General features: G+C 35.0%; 1 pseudogene; it reads left to right on the forward strand.

The window, feature by feature from the left end:
• LOC118836775 overlaps nt 1–16837 on the forward strand; it is a 160362-nt pseudogene that overhangs the window by 42890 nt on the left and 100635 nt on the right.

Genomic DNA, 16837 nt, shown 5'->3' on the forward strand with positions numbered 1-16837 from the left:
ACTAGAATTAGATTTAAGGCATGGTCATATAAGAAATATGAATTGATGTATGCCAGATTATATAACTTCAGGTTTTCATCAGGACAGTGATCTACTGGACCGTCGGAAACATTGCTTTGGCGTCCAATCAGAAACTGGAGAGGACCTCTACTTTTCAGTGGAGTTAGAGTGTGACCTAGCCCAGTGGGAGAAAGCCTTCCAAACAGCAACTTTTTTAGAAGTTGAAAGGATACAGGTGAGACAAAATTGAGTTTCTGTTTTAGGGAATACATTTTCATCATAAAAAAAAGTTAATTTAAGAATTTGAATTTTTCTGCAGCAAAATGATCTTTTGTTTTCCTGCATGTTATTTTCTCTAGAGTTGAGTTCATAAGAAGCAATATTTGATTATTATATTTAAAATGACATTAAAATGAACTGAATATAAATTGAGGAAGATAAAACAATTTCATTATTCAACCATTATCCCTTCATCATTTGTACATCCAGAGAAAAATACTGGAAGATTCACAGCTGAGGGAGATTTTTGAGAGTACATTGGAGGAAGTACAATACATGTTTATGTATTTCCAATAAGCTAGCTAAACAGAATTTATTGAACATTTGCTGTATGTAAAATACTGTACCAGATGTCATTAGTTTATACATTAAAAAAACTCTCTAAGACAATGTCTTTGCTATGAAGATGGAAAACAGCCTAGGTAAGGAGACAAGATATGAATAAATGAAGCAATTTAAAAATAATCACAAAATAAGGAATCAATATTTTTGAAGTGAGATAATACAGATTGAATGCATGACTACTGAGAGACTGCCTGCTTTGTTGTTAACTAACCTTGAACATTTTATAGTGACAGGAAATGTTGAACCTTTTAATTTAAACTATAAAATTAGTAATAATTTTGGAAATAAGTATTTTGAATGTGACTATTGATTTCATCATGGTAGGTAACTCCCACGAGGGGGAAAATATCCATATAAATTCAGATCAGCAACTGCTTTTCAACATATATTCTTAGAAATGTATATTCTTAGAAAGATGCCTGGGGATACAAGGCCCCAGAAAGCCAATATGCATTAAAGGCAAGTTGCAATAAAATTTTTCTGACTCTGAGGCCAGTGGTCTATCTATTATACCATGCTGTCTCTCTGAAAGTATTGTATTGTCTAATAAATGTTTTCATTTCTGGACAATTACAATTTTATGACAAGTGACACTGACCTAGAGATATCTTAATACCATATGCTAATTAGTCAGTATTTACTTTCAAATATATATTTTAAGTATATTTCCACATATCTAGAGATGAGTGGTTTGTTGAAAAGATGCAGTTTTAATAAATGTAACAATAAACATTGCACGTTTGTAGTTCCTACTCAGCTGTTTCCTTCTATGAAAGGACAATCCTAGTAACAAGTTATACATTCTGTAATGAAATCTGCGAAGGACAATGTAACTGGTGTTAACAACTAAGTCTGTATCTATATGTGCTAATCACAGAGATTTAAACATTAAATCTCCCCATATTTCTGGAGTCCACTTATATGACTGTGACATGTGGTAGTAAATCAATTATTTTATATTGATTTTAAATTTCTATTGATCTTTTGTCTTTATGACCAGATATATTATTTTCTGGTTCTGTTTAGTTAACTTTGCACCAGTTTATGAATTCCTCATACTTATCATTTCTTAAATCTGAAAAATCTTCCTTGACATCAGTATACCACAACTAGTTTAATTATTCCCCAATTAATGGACATCAACTTTATTTATGTTTACTTTTTCAAGAAAAAAACCCTTCTAAATATGTTTGGCTATATATTACACCTTTCTTTATGTTTTGTTTTGTTTTGTTTCTGCCTTCTTGGGGTATGTTGGAGTAAACAGGGAAAGATAGATAGATAGATAGATAGATAGAGACAGACACTCAGACAGGCAGATTAGATAGATAGATAGATAGATAGATAGATAGATAGATAGAACAGTACTATGTTCCAGGCACTGTGGTAAGTGAGCATTTGATGCAAATTTGTCTACAAATTTTTCTCAATAACCCATGCAAAAGCATTGCTTTCATTTAAACAAACACATCTATTATAATAGCAGTCATCATGAATTGGTGTTCTAGAATGCTTAGCTGATGCACCGGAATGTTCATATCATGAAAAGAACATTATCTTTTCACCCCACACAAGTAATTCTCCAATATCTTTAGCAATGTCTTTATGTGAGTCATAAACCCCTAGAACAGATGTCATTACTATTTCCTGGTTAAGTGTAGAACTTATTTCAATATTTTCCAACTCATCCTTTTGTGTAAAACTATTGTACAACAGTTGCAGTATAATAGGGTTGCGAGAGGTGGCATGAGACTTAGTATTTTAGTTGCTTCCCAGGCTGTCTATATTAACTCTATGCATTTCTTTATGTACCTGTGCAAAAATGTACTTGGAACCAAAGAATATTTCAGTGTCAGTAATTTGTTATGTTCTGTTCAGAACCTAATACAGCCTAAACATACTGTAATGCTTGCTATTTTGCTATACAAATGTGATTTTTAAAATTGATTCTGAATTATTGAGGTAGAGGAAACTTCTATTTTAAAAAAAATACTTTATTCCTAGGATCTAGGATGAAATTGAAAGACTACTTTTAAAATATGAGTTAATATTATTTAATTGAACAGAAGTTAATAGGGGAATGTATTTATTTCTCCTTTATGTTTCTTTACCCTTTTTCACCACCATCATTTGGGAAGATCAATGGCTATGTAAGGACTACAGGGTCATTTTTTTAATGTTTGCCCCAAAGGAAGCTAATATTTTGAGGGTCTCTAATTCTTCAAAACCTTAGAAATGGGATAGAGTAGCCTTATTTTATTCTTCCATAATTTAAAACAGTTCCTTAGATCTGTGGTACATATTTTCTAAGCCTGAAGTCTGAGCAACAGCATAGAGCTTTGGACTGTTTTAAAAGGGTACGTATGGTGGTGAATTATTCATAAAGCCAATTTGAGCCACAATGCATTGGGATTGCACTGGAAATGAGCAATGATTTTTTTACTTAGAATTTACCAGGTTCCTTATGTGTTTTTTATGAGAAATCTGTAATCAAAGGTAATTCACTTTATTACATATTTGGATAAGGAGTCTTTTAAAGTAACAAGAATTTGAAGATGCCTACCTACTGACAATTATCCTTTTTTAGTTTTTTTTTTCATATCCACAAAAGACTTAGCACCATTTGTATAGAAATAAAAGATTATGGAAAAAGTAAGTTCTATTGGAAAGTAAAGGAGTAAAGAAGAATACGAATGAAAACTTTTGCTTGTTGAACAGATGTTTATTTTGGATTTTCCTTTATATGGCAATATAAAGTTATTATCATCTCTCTACTAATCCTCATCTCCTTTAGCACTTTAATTTATCACTTTTGCTATTCTGAAATCAGCCTGCTCACAAAAATTTTAATATTTTTTTCAATCATGATCCATTATATGTCCAAAGAAGATCCCATAGTACCACCTATTATTAATCAATTAGTCAATAAGCATGTATTAAGCACCTATTGTTTGTCAGATACTTTGCTAAAAATCAGCCAAGAAGCATTTATTGAACACCAACTCTGTGCTAGCAAATTCTAGGGACACAGTTTATAATCCTTTGCCATCAATGTCATCACTGCATTCTAATGGGTAAGAAAATGTGTGTGTGTGTGTGTGTGTGTGTGTGTGTGTGTGTGTGTGTGTGTGTGTCTGAACATACAGAATAAATAGAAAGTAGATGGAAAACAACTTTAGAAAGTATGGAACTAATAGGTACAGGAAGACAAAGCCAAAAGTCTTGGCCCTCAAGAAATTTAAATTCTATCAGATAAGATAACCTGTAAATATAAGTATAGTAAAAGAATACATAAAATAATCTTAGAGGAAAACACTGAATCCAGGGTGATTGGGAAAGACCTAATATGGAGTTTAGTAGGAATTTGGTAACTATCCTTATGGAAAATAGAAGGCTTTGTTCCGCCCCCCCCCCACCCTGCCAAAAAAAGGAAGTTGAAATAATTCTATGTGAAGTAGATAAATAATTCTTTGCAAAAAGTATTTCCTCTCTTGGAATAATTTGTTTAAGTTTGAGGGGATTGCTGAACAATATAAATCATGAGTTTAAAAGTAATATTATTCACAAGATTGTGTTTGTGGGATATCTTCTAGCATTGTCCAAATAGGTGTAATAGCTCTCTCAAAATAGGATTCAAACAATGATAGAAACATGGTTTCTTTTTTTAAAATCAATTATCTCATTTACCCAGTGCAATTCTGCAATCACCTGATATGTTATTTGTCTTGGTGTCTTTGTTTGGTGGGCTGCCAAACAAGAAATATTAATTTTAAAATATTATAATTCATAATATTGTAAAATAATATCTAAGTATTGAAATTATTTTACATGTAATTTGAATAAAATTATTAGGATAGTAAAGATCACATTATGTCCTTGAGAAGCAGATATGACTGTATTGCAGTAATGTCCAACTCTTTGTGACCCCATTTAAAGTTTTTTTCTTGTTGTTGTTGTTTTTTTTTTTTTTTTTTGGCAAAGATAGTGAAGTGTTTCGCCATTTCCCTCTCCAGCTCATTTTACAGATAAGGAACTGATGAGGTAAAAGGGGTTAAGTGACTTGCCCAGGGTCACACAGCAAGTAAGTGTCCGAGGACAGATTTGAATTCAAGAAGACATCTTCCTGACTCCTGGCTTGCACTCTGTCCACTGTGCCTCCAGTTGCATTTAAAGTAAGAAACAGTGTGGTGTAGTGCATATAGAATTGGCTACTATGTCAGAAAAGCATTGGTTGAAGTTTGACACAAAGTGACTACATGTCACTTACCTTTAAATACCCATAGAAAACTTTCTAATATTTTGTATCCTGCAGAGAAGGTGCTGGTTGAGAGGCTTCCTGACCATGAAATCAAAGAAATCATAAGTCCATGAATTTTTAAAAATTCAGAAGTAAACATACAATTCTATAGAGGTTAGGGCATATATCAACAAAAAAAGTATTTGAGTGCATAATATGAGCCAAACACTGTGATAGGTGCTAGGGAAACTGACACAACAAAATAAGCCTTCCTCTCAAGGAGTTTATATTCTGTCATTAAGCTGCAAGTGTCATAATTAGCATTTCCAAAAGTGGATCTAAGTCATAACAGCACGGGGTCACGTCGTGTAAACTCTCATTTTACAAATGGGGGATGCAAGCCTGAGAGACTTCCCCAGGATTACACAGAGAGCAAGCAGCGGAGCTGGGATCTCACCTCATGTTACTGGACTCTAGATTTAGCATTTCTTTCACTGTACCATGATAGACAGACAGTGTAATATAATGAATGAAGAACCAGCCTTGAGTCCAGGAGAACATGGCTTTAAACTCTGCCTCTGATAGGTGTTTGCTGTGTGGACTTGGGCTAGTGACTTAACGTCTTAGATCTCTTCCAGGCAAATCTCTCTGGCTGTGAATTGTAGAGAAGGTGCAAATCTGTATGTTAAAGAGAAAGTCCAGACCTAGGAATGCCCAATATTAGGGAAATAACTGCCTGAATCTCTTTCCCTCTCCTTTAACTGCCTCATTGTTATTCTCTTCTTAGTCTATCTAATATTGCTATTATTTAACAAATGGGTGACTTTACATTCACCTTTTGTCATTTGTAAATGATTTAATACTTATCAAGAGGATGTTATTAATAAATGTGGTGCTGAAGATACTTCTTTTTAGGAAGCAAGGATCACATGAGTAATAAAAGTTTTAATGTGGCCTCTCTATGTATTGAGCCATTTAAGTAATACAGAGTTCAATTCACACAACACACTGGTTGAGGCAGCTAGATGGCTCAGTGGATAGAGCACAGGGCCTGGAGTCAGGAAGACCAGAGTTCAAATGTGACCTCAGATGCTCAGGAACTATGTGATTCTGGGCAAGTGACTTAACCCTGTTTGCCTTAGTTTCCTCATGTATAAAATGAGCTGGAGAAGGAAAAGAGGAACTAGTTCAGTATCTTTGCAAGAAAACTTGAAATGAGGTCACAAAGCGAGGACCAGGACGCAGGACCAGAACTACTAAACAGCATAGTGGCACTTACCGAACTGAAGCAAGAACTACAAGAGATATGGCGGTTTAATTTTTTCTATTTTGCTACATGCAATATTAATGTGTATTTATCATTGTCAAGGCTCCTCTATAGGTCATATTTAAATGCAAATAAAGCAACTGGTCTACAGATACAATCATACATTATGTTGCATAAATAGATCATGGTGCCCTGTGTAATCTCTCTCCTTCCCTGATTAGTTAAAAAGGCATTATTGTTTTTGGACTGGAAATATAGAGAATGAAATAGATGAGCTGCAAAGAGAACTGAGAAAGAGCAGAAAGAAAAAAAATTACATAGACTAGCTAGGTAAATTGTGTTTAAGGCTCAGGTTGTTAATATATACAGTTCAATGTTTTACTGAATTAGATTTGAACAAATTTAAAAATGGAAATGATGGGTGATTTGACTAGATTGAGAGCCATCTCAATAAAATGGTTGCATGTATGGGCATAATATCATTTCTATGGTGTGCAATCTTTACACCAACAGGAACTATCTTCCCATGCTTATAATAGGAGTTACCATTCAGGAAAATATTTCCTCCTGTAAAATTTAATTAAGTACAGTCATTTTTATGAAGTTTAATCTTTTAGGTTTCAAGTTGATGGCAAGAGCAATAACAACTCACTTATTGGCTAAAAATATTAAATTTTGTGAATCTTTTCTCAATTATTCAGAAGGTATAGTGAAAAACAGTTCAACATAGGCTAGGCATCTACGGTCTGTGGTGAGTGATTTAAAATGCTTCCATGTTCACTTAAAATGTTATTGAGAGTGCATTGGTCTTTTTAAGGAATGGTCACTACTTTGTTGTTCTCAGACTGCTGTCATTTTAGCAACATAGTTAAAGTTTCCGGTTCCAGAGCTATGAAAGGCCATCTCTTTATGTCAGGGTGATACATGGTTCAAATCATAGACTTTTTACCAAGTCATGAACTCTGTTATATTTCTTTGCCTCAGGGTATGTTTTGGCGAATGAGAGAAATTTGGATCCAAAAAGTTTTCCCCAATATGATAGAATTTTAAGCAATATTCTCATTAGTGTTCAAGAGAAGCCATCAGAGGTAATGTTTGTTAAAAATGTCCTCAATATGATTCTGACAGTATGTGACAATTCTTCCGGAAGTTGGGTGTAATAAGGTAGAACAATCTCTTTAGATCTCTCTCATATAAAGTAACATTTTTTTTATCTTTCTAGTGCAAGACCTATGCCTGTGTACTGGAAAGTCATCTAATGGGACTAACTATTGACTTTAGTATGGGATTTGTCTGCTTTGATGCTGCAACAAAGGTAAAATTTTCATTCCTGGCTCTGGTAATGATAGTGCAGGTATTCTGACTTTAGACTTTAACTTAAATATACTCAAAGCATTTTCTTACAATTTTATACTCAGTTATCCTTTGCCAAATCCTTAGGCTATAGCATAATCCAAGGGGTTTGTTTCTTGGTTAAAATGGGATAAGTAATGTTTTAATGTTCTTATGGGATATTCAAAATAAAAACTGATAAGATACCAAGTTCTTATGCTGCTAAAGCCTAAAATATGGTAAATGGTTATTATATTTATTTGCATTTCAGTGAGCTATGCCCCTACTCTAAGAAAAATGTACCTCAATGATAGTAAGGTTTGTCTTAAAGGTGTCTCCAGCCTATTTCTCTTGCATTATATAAAAACTGCTACTGTAAAAGTAATTTCATGTATGATAATGCTTTTCCGTGCTTTTACCTTGCTAATCAGTGTTTCATAGACTCATGGAATCTTAGATTTTGAAGAAACCTTAGAGACTAACAAGTGCAGTGTCTATTCCATTATCAGAATCTATGATTGTGTCTTCTCATCCACTCAGTAGTACCTTCTATTCCACAGGCATCTAGTTTCTTTGCATCATTTCAACTTGCATATGTGTCAAAACTTGTTTTCAGGAAATGATCTGGCAAATTCTTTCACACTAAAGCCTTAATTATTAATCAGGTTTTATGACATATACCTTTCACATGATTAGAATGACACCATTGTGGTTTTCGCTATTGCTGGTATCATTGGTTAAGAAGAGGCAAAGCTTTAAAACAAAATAATCCTAAATGACATCAGGATACAGATGAAAGTTTGAGAGCTGAGCTTACTGGTATTCCTGAAATCACACACACACACACACACACACACACACACACACACACACGCACGCATGCACACACACTTGCACACAGGCACACACACGTATATTTATGCATATCAAACATCATATCACATAAAAAATCAAACTCTGAGGAAAAAGAAGAAATGTTATATATAGTATTGATGCCATGGGTAGTCCTTTTGGGTTGTGATTCTTAATGACATCAGAGGCATCGTTATAGCAATCAAAGAAATTTGGGAAAGGCTATTTAAACTCCTCACATGCATTTTTGGAGGGCCTAAAGCTTTTATTGCTGTATCTTCAAGGCTGATCTAAGCCACTGATGTCTTGATTTCCATCTTTTGTAACAGCAATAGGATAATGGGGATACAAATGTCTCAAACAACGTATATCACTATCTGCTTACTCATACCATGGGTACTTTGGCAAGTTTCCCAGAAAGAGCCAAGAAGCGGTTAGCGAATGTGATTAGTTTAGAAATGCTAAGCAAATTATTATATTTCCATCTAGGGGGCAAAAACATTTAGTGAGAAATCAGGTTTGAGTCAAGACAAGTGACAAGGAAGAAGGCCAAAGACCTGAAAGGAATAGCGATAATCCCTACTGTTGGTCATCACACTCTGCCATGTTGAACACTGACATTTAAGGCTATCTGAGGGTTGTATAGGACCATAGCATTTGTTAGGTCTATTGAGAAGTTTCTTTGGGACAGATAGAGGGGTTGCAGTGGATAGAGGGATAGAGCACCAGCCCCGGAGTCAGGAGGACCTGAGTTCAAATCTGGCCTTAGACATTTGACACTTACTATCTATGGGCCTTAGGCAAGTAACTTAACTCCAATTACCTCATCAAAAAAAATTCTTCATATACATATAGATCTAGAGATCTAGATCTACAGATGACCTTAAAGGTCATGTAGTCTATTCCCACATTTTATGGATGAGTAAACCAAGGCCCAGAGAAGTTAAGTGAGTTGAATTTATTCATACTTCTTTCTGATACAGATCACAAACACTGTATCCATTTAGTATAGCAAGTTGTACATGTTGAGTTTGTAGTTTTGTGTGCAATAATCTTTTTGTTGCACTATATCATGGAAACGATTGTTTTATTCCTTTGCTATTTATTAGAAGTAATTATAGACTTCTGGGAGGCAAGATGATGGAGTAAGCAGGAAATCACTGTAACTCTCCCATATGCATCTCCAAAGAACCATAAAATAGCAAGCCAAAACAAATCCTAGAACAGCAGAACCAGCAAAAAGATGGGATGAAACAATCTTTTAGCCCAAGAAACTTGGAACATCAGCCAGAAAGGTCTGTCTCACTTGGGTAAAAGGGAAACACAGTCCAGGACAGGCAGCATCCCAGCAAACCAGCAGCCAAACCAGGGGGAGATCCTGAGCCCTGATGTGGTAAAACAGGCAAACAGCAACTTCAGGACCACCATGTGCCTCAGCATAGCCAAGGGAATTGAGAGCCTCCAGCAACAAGATCACCCCATGCTTCAGCATAGCCCCAGGCAAACAAGTACACACCAACCTTATGGGTGCCTAAGCAAATGGGCAGACACCCCTTCTCCCTCACACCACACATAACCCAGCATAGCCAGACAAACAGGCAGTCACCACTTGTTCCAGAATTGGAAGCAATGGCAGAAGTAGATATTTGATGAATAAGCATGAATTTTCTCTACAACATATCTGACAAGTGATTATTCAGCTTCCAACTGAAGATGTTCATTCTCACTACTTCCTGACCCAACATATTTTGTTTTTAGACAGCTCTAACTTTTGGAAAGTTTTTTTTTCCTTTATATGAATATAAAATCTTTCCCCCTAACCTTTCAAATACTAATCCTAATTCTACCATCTCTAGCCAACACAAACAAGTTGAATTCTTTTTTCACAGGGCAGTTTGTTAAGTACTTGAGGATAGCAATCTTGTCTCCGTAAAATAGTCTCCTCTCCAAATTCATCCCCAGTTTCTTCAACTATTTCTCATTTGGCATGATCTCTAATTCTTTCAATACTTTTGAAGCCCACATTTGGTTTCACCAGCTTGTCAATGCCTTTCCTGAAATGTGTACATGAACATGACTATAATATTCCAGGTATAGTCTGACCAAGGCAAAGTATACCAGAATTAGCATGTATTCCTCTTTTTAATCACCATGCCTTTATGAATGTAGTAATTAGTTAATTTTGCATTAGAGGGTTGTTTTTGTCCTTTTGGGGGGATACCATGATTTATTGTTGAGCTGTACTGATCTTGCTAAAAGCTACAAGAACCTCCTATTTTTTAGCATGCTTTATGCTTCCTGTTCTTGAACAGTTGATTTTTAGCCCATATAGAATTTCACATTTATCCCTATCAATTTATATTTAATTATATGGAGTCAGGTCTTCTAGCCAGCCTCTCCCCCTGTTTTATGATTTTGACTCTGTTATCCATTGTCTTAACTTTCTTAGTTTTGAAACATCTGAAACATTGATAAGCATACCACTTATACCATTCCACAACTCACTGGCTTTAAAAAAAAATATGGAATTAGAAAGGAACAAGGAAAAAACACAGGGGAATTCCACTAAACAACTACTTTCATATGGATATAAATCTATTAGTCATTATTCTTTGAGTCTAGTATTTCAACTTGTCCAGAATCTATCTAAGTTTCTATCAAATAGCCCATATCTCTCCATCTTTTTCATTAGTATAGCATGTCATTGTCATTTTTCTCAAATGTAGGTATATCATGTTTTTTAAATTAACCATCATTTAACTATAATTTCATCAAAATATAAAATATGAAGTTTGTCTGGTATAACCTGTTCTTGATCAATCATAAAGGATCTTAGTGATTATTACTTTCATTTTTAAATGCTCATAAATCACCCATTTAATAGTATGTCTAGAATTTTGCTAGAAATTCACATCAAGCTTCCTTTTTGAGAGTCATAAAAATTCACTCCCTTCTTTGTTTGAAATCAAAATGTTTGCCTAGTCAAAATCTTACAACACTTTTATTGCTCGCTATGAATTTTCAAAGATCATTAGGAATAGTTCAGCCCTAATATCTATCACTATCTGAAATACGCAGGATCCAATTCATCTTGGTCTGAAATTGCTAAAGTCATTGAAAGATAGCTTATTGTTTTTTTATTTATCTCCAGGTGCTTACTATTATTATCCTAACATTCCTAGCCTAAATGTTTTCCCCCATTAATTAAAGAAATAAAAAATGAGATAAACAGGTCTGACCTGTCTCCATTATTTATTATCATTTTCTCTTTCACCACAAAGAGTAGTTCTTTTCCTTCCTTCATAGACTTCTTGTTCTAAACACACACACACACACACACACACACACACACACACACACATACATACACACACACACACACACACACACCAGACTACGATTATCCAAAATGAGTGGTCATTTCCTTCCAGACATAAAAAATATAACAATGTATAGGTATTTACTAATCTCAAGTTACTCTGAAAATCATAATACATCACCACTTCCTTTCTTATTCCTAATAAAATACCAGTGTTAGTATAAATTTCAGCTCTATTATGCCAAGTACCTGAGATGGATTTTTCAAAATATATTTTAGAAATTAGAAATGCATATCAAGTTTTTATTTTGATACATACTGGTCATGTATTCCTGGGTAAGTCAAAATTTCTCAGTATCCTAGGGAAATTTCCAAGGCCAAAAGTTGCAAAGAAGATGCCAACCTGAATTGGTAGTAGTTCTTTCTTCATCTACCAGTTCACTATAATAATTATATCACAGATCTGATCCCTGTTTTTGTCTGTATACAAATATAAAGGAGGCTGTGGTAATGAAATGAAAATAAAATTAATGAATGTAAATCTACATGATATGACAGTTTTAACAATGTTCACACAAATCTTATATACTCGTGCAGCCTAACAGGTATAATCACAAAATGTTATTAATATGTTAAACAAAGTGCAAAAAAATAGATGCATTGGCCTTGCCCCTACTAGTTCATACATATGTGCCTCATTACTAGTATATTCTCAGGTCATGCCCATACTCCCAACATGTATATGTGTGAGAGAGTGGGCCCCAGGCATGTGGGGGAAGAAATATTATATAGCTACTATTATTAATGTTATCTTAGTAAATAAATGTCTTTGTTTTGGGCTAATGGTTTCTTCTGGATGACTTACTAAAAGTAAGTGTTATGAAATACTCATTATCCCAAGAAATCAACAAGACCAGCCATGACCTTGCCTCCAGAAGTATGCAGAGGCAGGCCCTAAACACCATGTCCAGCAAGGAGGATGAAAGAATGAGAGGGAGAAAAAAAAGAATCCCCACTATAGAAAAACTGTTATGGTGACACAAACCCAGAAGAATATAATGAAGTCAAAACTTTTGCAAGCAAAACCTCAAAGAAAAATACAGTTTGGACCCAAGAATTCAAATAGTATATATGGTAGGGATGAAGCTAGAGATTTAAATTTTTTAAAAGAATTATAAATGAAATGGGAGTGCTAGAGGGGAAAAAAATGGACAAAATGAGAACTGTGGAAAAAAAAGAATTGGAAAGGGAGTTAACAGCTTGGCAAAGGAGGTATAAAACCTTACCCAAGCAATAAATTCACTGAAAACTAGGATTGACCAAATAAAAGCCAAAGATTCCATTAGACAATAAGAAATATTAATATACATCTAAATACTAAAATAAAAAAATAGAAGATGTAAGGTATCTCATAGAAAAAATAACTCATCTGGAAAACAAAGTAGAAAAAAATTAAGAATCATTGTACAAACTCAACACAATAGCCAAAAAATAGAACCTATACGTCATATTGAAAAAAATCATAGTAGAAAACTGTCTAGATCTCTTAGAACATTAGAACAAAGTAGAAATAGAAAGAATCTACTGATTGCCTCATGAAAAAACTCTGAGTATCTTATGAGACTTTACTAGGACTGTCATTCATGAATTCCCTTTGAGTATGCTCCTGAACATGTTAACAAGTAAACTCCCCAGTTTCACTTAACCAGTTAATTTCAATAAGCTTTCACAAAGAGATATTGAAAAATAATACTTAGGTTTTCAAGTGGATAGAGTGCCAGGCCTGGAGTCAGGAAAACTCAACTTTGTGAATTTAAATCTGACCTCAGACACTTGCTATCTGTGTGACCCTGGGCAAGTCACTTAAGCTTGTTTGTCTCAGTTCCTCATCTGTAAAATGAACTGGAGAAGGAAATGGCAAATCACTCCGGTATCTCTGCCAAGAAAACCCCAGATGGGCTCTCAGAGAGTTGGATGTGACTGAAAAATGACTTAACAATAATAACATTTCTATAATTCTTTAAGCTTTCCAAAATACTTTAGAAATATATCATTTTTAATCTCATGATAATCCTGGAAGGCAGGTGCTATTATTTTTCTCATTTGATAGATGAGAAAACTGAAACACAGAGAAACTAAGTGACTTGCTCACAGTCATACAACTAGTAAGTGTCTAAGCCTGGATTTGAACTCAGGTTTAACCTGACTTCAGGTCCAGTTCTCTAACCACTCCACCACTTAACTACTACATTTATTAAAAAGGTATAGCAAGGAGTGAAGTACAACAATGTTCCCTCAATCCCTTCCAAATCAGAGACACAGTCTTCCCTCTAAAGACTCATGTAGTCACCAGAGACAGCAGACTCAAACTTAAAGTGATTGCTACAAAATATCCCACCCCTACTCCTTAACCCAAAGTAGACCAGTCAGGAAAGTAATGGGCCTAATTTCAGAAATATCATGAGGGGATCAGGAGAAAGAACTAGAGATGTTCAGGCTGAAGAGAAAATACCTCAAAGGGACATAATGGATTTCTGAATAGTTGAAGGACTTTCACCTGAAAAAGGAATAGGGCTGTTCTACTTAGGCCATGGAGGCTTCAACTACTTAGCAATGGGCTTCAAGTGGGAACTTTAGGTTGGAGGAAAAAGGGAAAATAAAAATCATGATAATTATCATGATGCAAATGTGGAATGGGCTCTGCTTCAGAAGGTAATGGGTTCCCTCTCTTTGGATATCTTTGAGCAAAATCTAGATGAAAACTTCTAAGATGTGTTTGTAATAAAGATTTTTTGGTATGAATTTGACTAGTTAATTTCTATAACTCCCTACAACTTTAAAATTTTATGACTCTGTGAACTAGTAACTTGCATTAAATTATATTTTTTATATAAAATGAACCTACCATTCAAGGTATGTCTAGCTCAGAATTTATCTTCAGTCCTTTATAGAGATAAAAGGGAAGAGGTGTTCAAATAAGGTTTGCATCAAAAGGAAGTCAAAGAGAGAGAGAAGTGAGAAAGATAAGAGTCATAGAGGAAAATATCAATTGACATGTGATATTCTTTTGTTTTATAACTCTTTGGCTTCTACCTTTGGAACTGAGCCAGATATTTCCTATTTCCCCTCATGCATTTCCTCCTCTCTGATTCCTGATCCATATATGAAAGATTTTCATTCACTTACAGCATAGGGAGCTGTATCTTATCACTTCAATCTTATTTGATGCTCAAGGACTCCTGCTAATGAAACTAGTAAGGAACAATTTGCCCATAAAGATAGGTTACTGCTCCTTGCCTCTCTCTACATTTTACCAAAGAGACATTCAGTATTAAATTAGGTGAAAGAGGTTTGTGGTAAACAACACCACACTCTTAAGATATATGCAGAGGAGTGCTGGCAAATAGTTAACATGTGGCTTTCTAAGGGGAAAACAATTACCCACGACACACTTTTAAATTTCATCTGCATTATTAAAAATGTTTCCCATTATTTTCTGAAGTCTAGAAAATCAACAAAAAAATAATAGCTCAATGCCTGATTTGTAGTGTTTGTGAATTTCTGAGGTGTAAATCCTCGCACTGAAAATTTGACAGTCAATTCTTTCAAGTCCTTTTGAGCTGGCTCCATCACCCATGGTGATGACTCTGCATACCAGTTTTGGTTGGAAGTAGATAGGCTGTTTTCTTTACAAGTATACATTTCTCTCTATACATAGGGAGTTAGGTAGGTGGTGCAGTGGATAGAGCACCACCTTGGAGTCAGGGAGATCTGAGTTCAAGTCCAGCCTCAGACACTTACTCGTTGTGTGACACTGGGCAAGTCATTTAATCCCTATTTGCCTCAGTTACTCATATGTAAAATGGAAACACACTTGAAAAGGAAATGGCAAACTACTGCAGTCTCTTTGCCCCAGCTTCCCCACCCCGCCCACAAAAAAAAAACAAAACATGGACCCATGGGATCATGTAGAGTCAGACACAACAGAACAATAAGGGCAACGTTGACATACAGAGTGGTTCAATAGAAAAAGTATTAGAATCAGTGTTGAAGGACCCGGGTTTGAATCCTGGTCCCACCATTTACTTTCTGTATAATGTGAAATTGAAAATTGATTTTCAAATATTCTCCTTTACAGTAAGTTTTACTCAAATAACCTCAGGTCCCTTGTCTCACAATTCTTATTTCATAACTTCACCCACCACCCACATTCTCAAGAAACTTGTCTAAAGGTCATTCTCATCAGTTTAAATTGTAGCAATTCCCTTCCATCACCTGAGGACTATGTCCATCACTTGATGGAAATCTTCATCTTCCAACAATGCAGTGGGAGGAGCTGAGATGACACATACCACCTTCTTATTGAAATACTGGGAATGTTTTACTCTCATCTAAGGAGTAGCTTGGTGGCTCAGTGGTTAAAGCCTGGGCCTGGAGTCAAGAAGACTATTCTTCCTGAGTTCAAATCTGGCCTCAGACCCAGATCTTGGGCAAATCACTTTAACGGCGTTTTCCTGGGCTCCTCATTTGTAAAATGAGCTGAAGAAAGAAGAGGAAAACCACTCAGAAAGGACTGAACAACAATGTTTTTTTTTTTTTCTTGTGAAACAAATCATATGTTTTGTTTGTGATTTAAAGGGGTTTCAGAAGAGGAGGCCCAAGCAATCATAATATCAAACTGAAGTTAGAGGGTTTTTTTTAACTTTCTGACCAATCAGAAGAAGATACATCTATGTTGTTCAAGATTTTGCTCTATCATTCTTTTACTCACCATAAAAGACGCTGCCCTCTCTCACTTGGAGACTTTGATTACTGAGAAGTCATTGAGCCCATTTATTGGTTACTTGTAGCCTAACTAATAAATTCATCCTTCTTCAGTTTAATTTTATTTCCATCACTATAATAACCTTAGATAAGTCATGCGATATTTTCTGCCTCAGTTTCCAAATCTATAAAATGAGGGTGTTGGACCAGATAACATTTCAGGTATCTTCTGGCTCTAAGTCTATGACCCTATAATCATGGCATGTTAATGATGGATTTGAATGTAGCATATATCAAATTCCTGTATATAAATAATTAGTTAATCATTGTTTTGCAATTACATTTATATTTAAGCCACACATTCAAATACCCCTGCCCTGAGCCTTGCCATCCTCCTACCACATCTCTACCACCTCAATTCAGAATTGAAAAGAAGAAACTA

Source organism: Trichosurus vulpecula, chromosome 1, assembly GCF_011100635.1.
Source record: "Trichosurus vulpecula isolate mTriVul1 chromosome 1, mTriVul1.pri, whole genome shotgun sequence".
NCBI lineage: Eukaryota > Metazoa > Chordata > Mammalia > Diprotodontia > Phalangeridae > Trichosurus > Trichosurus vulpecula.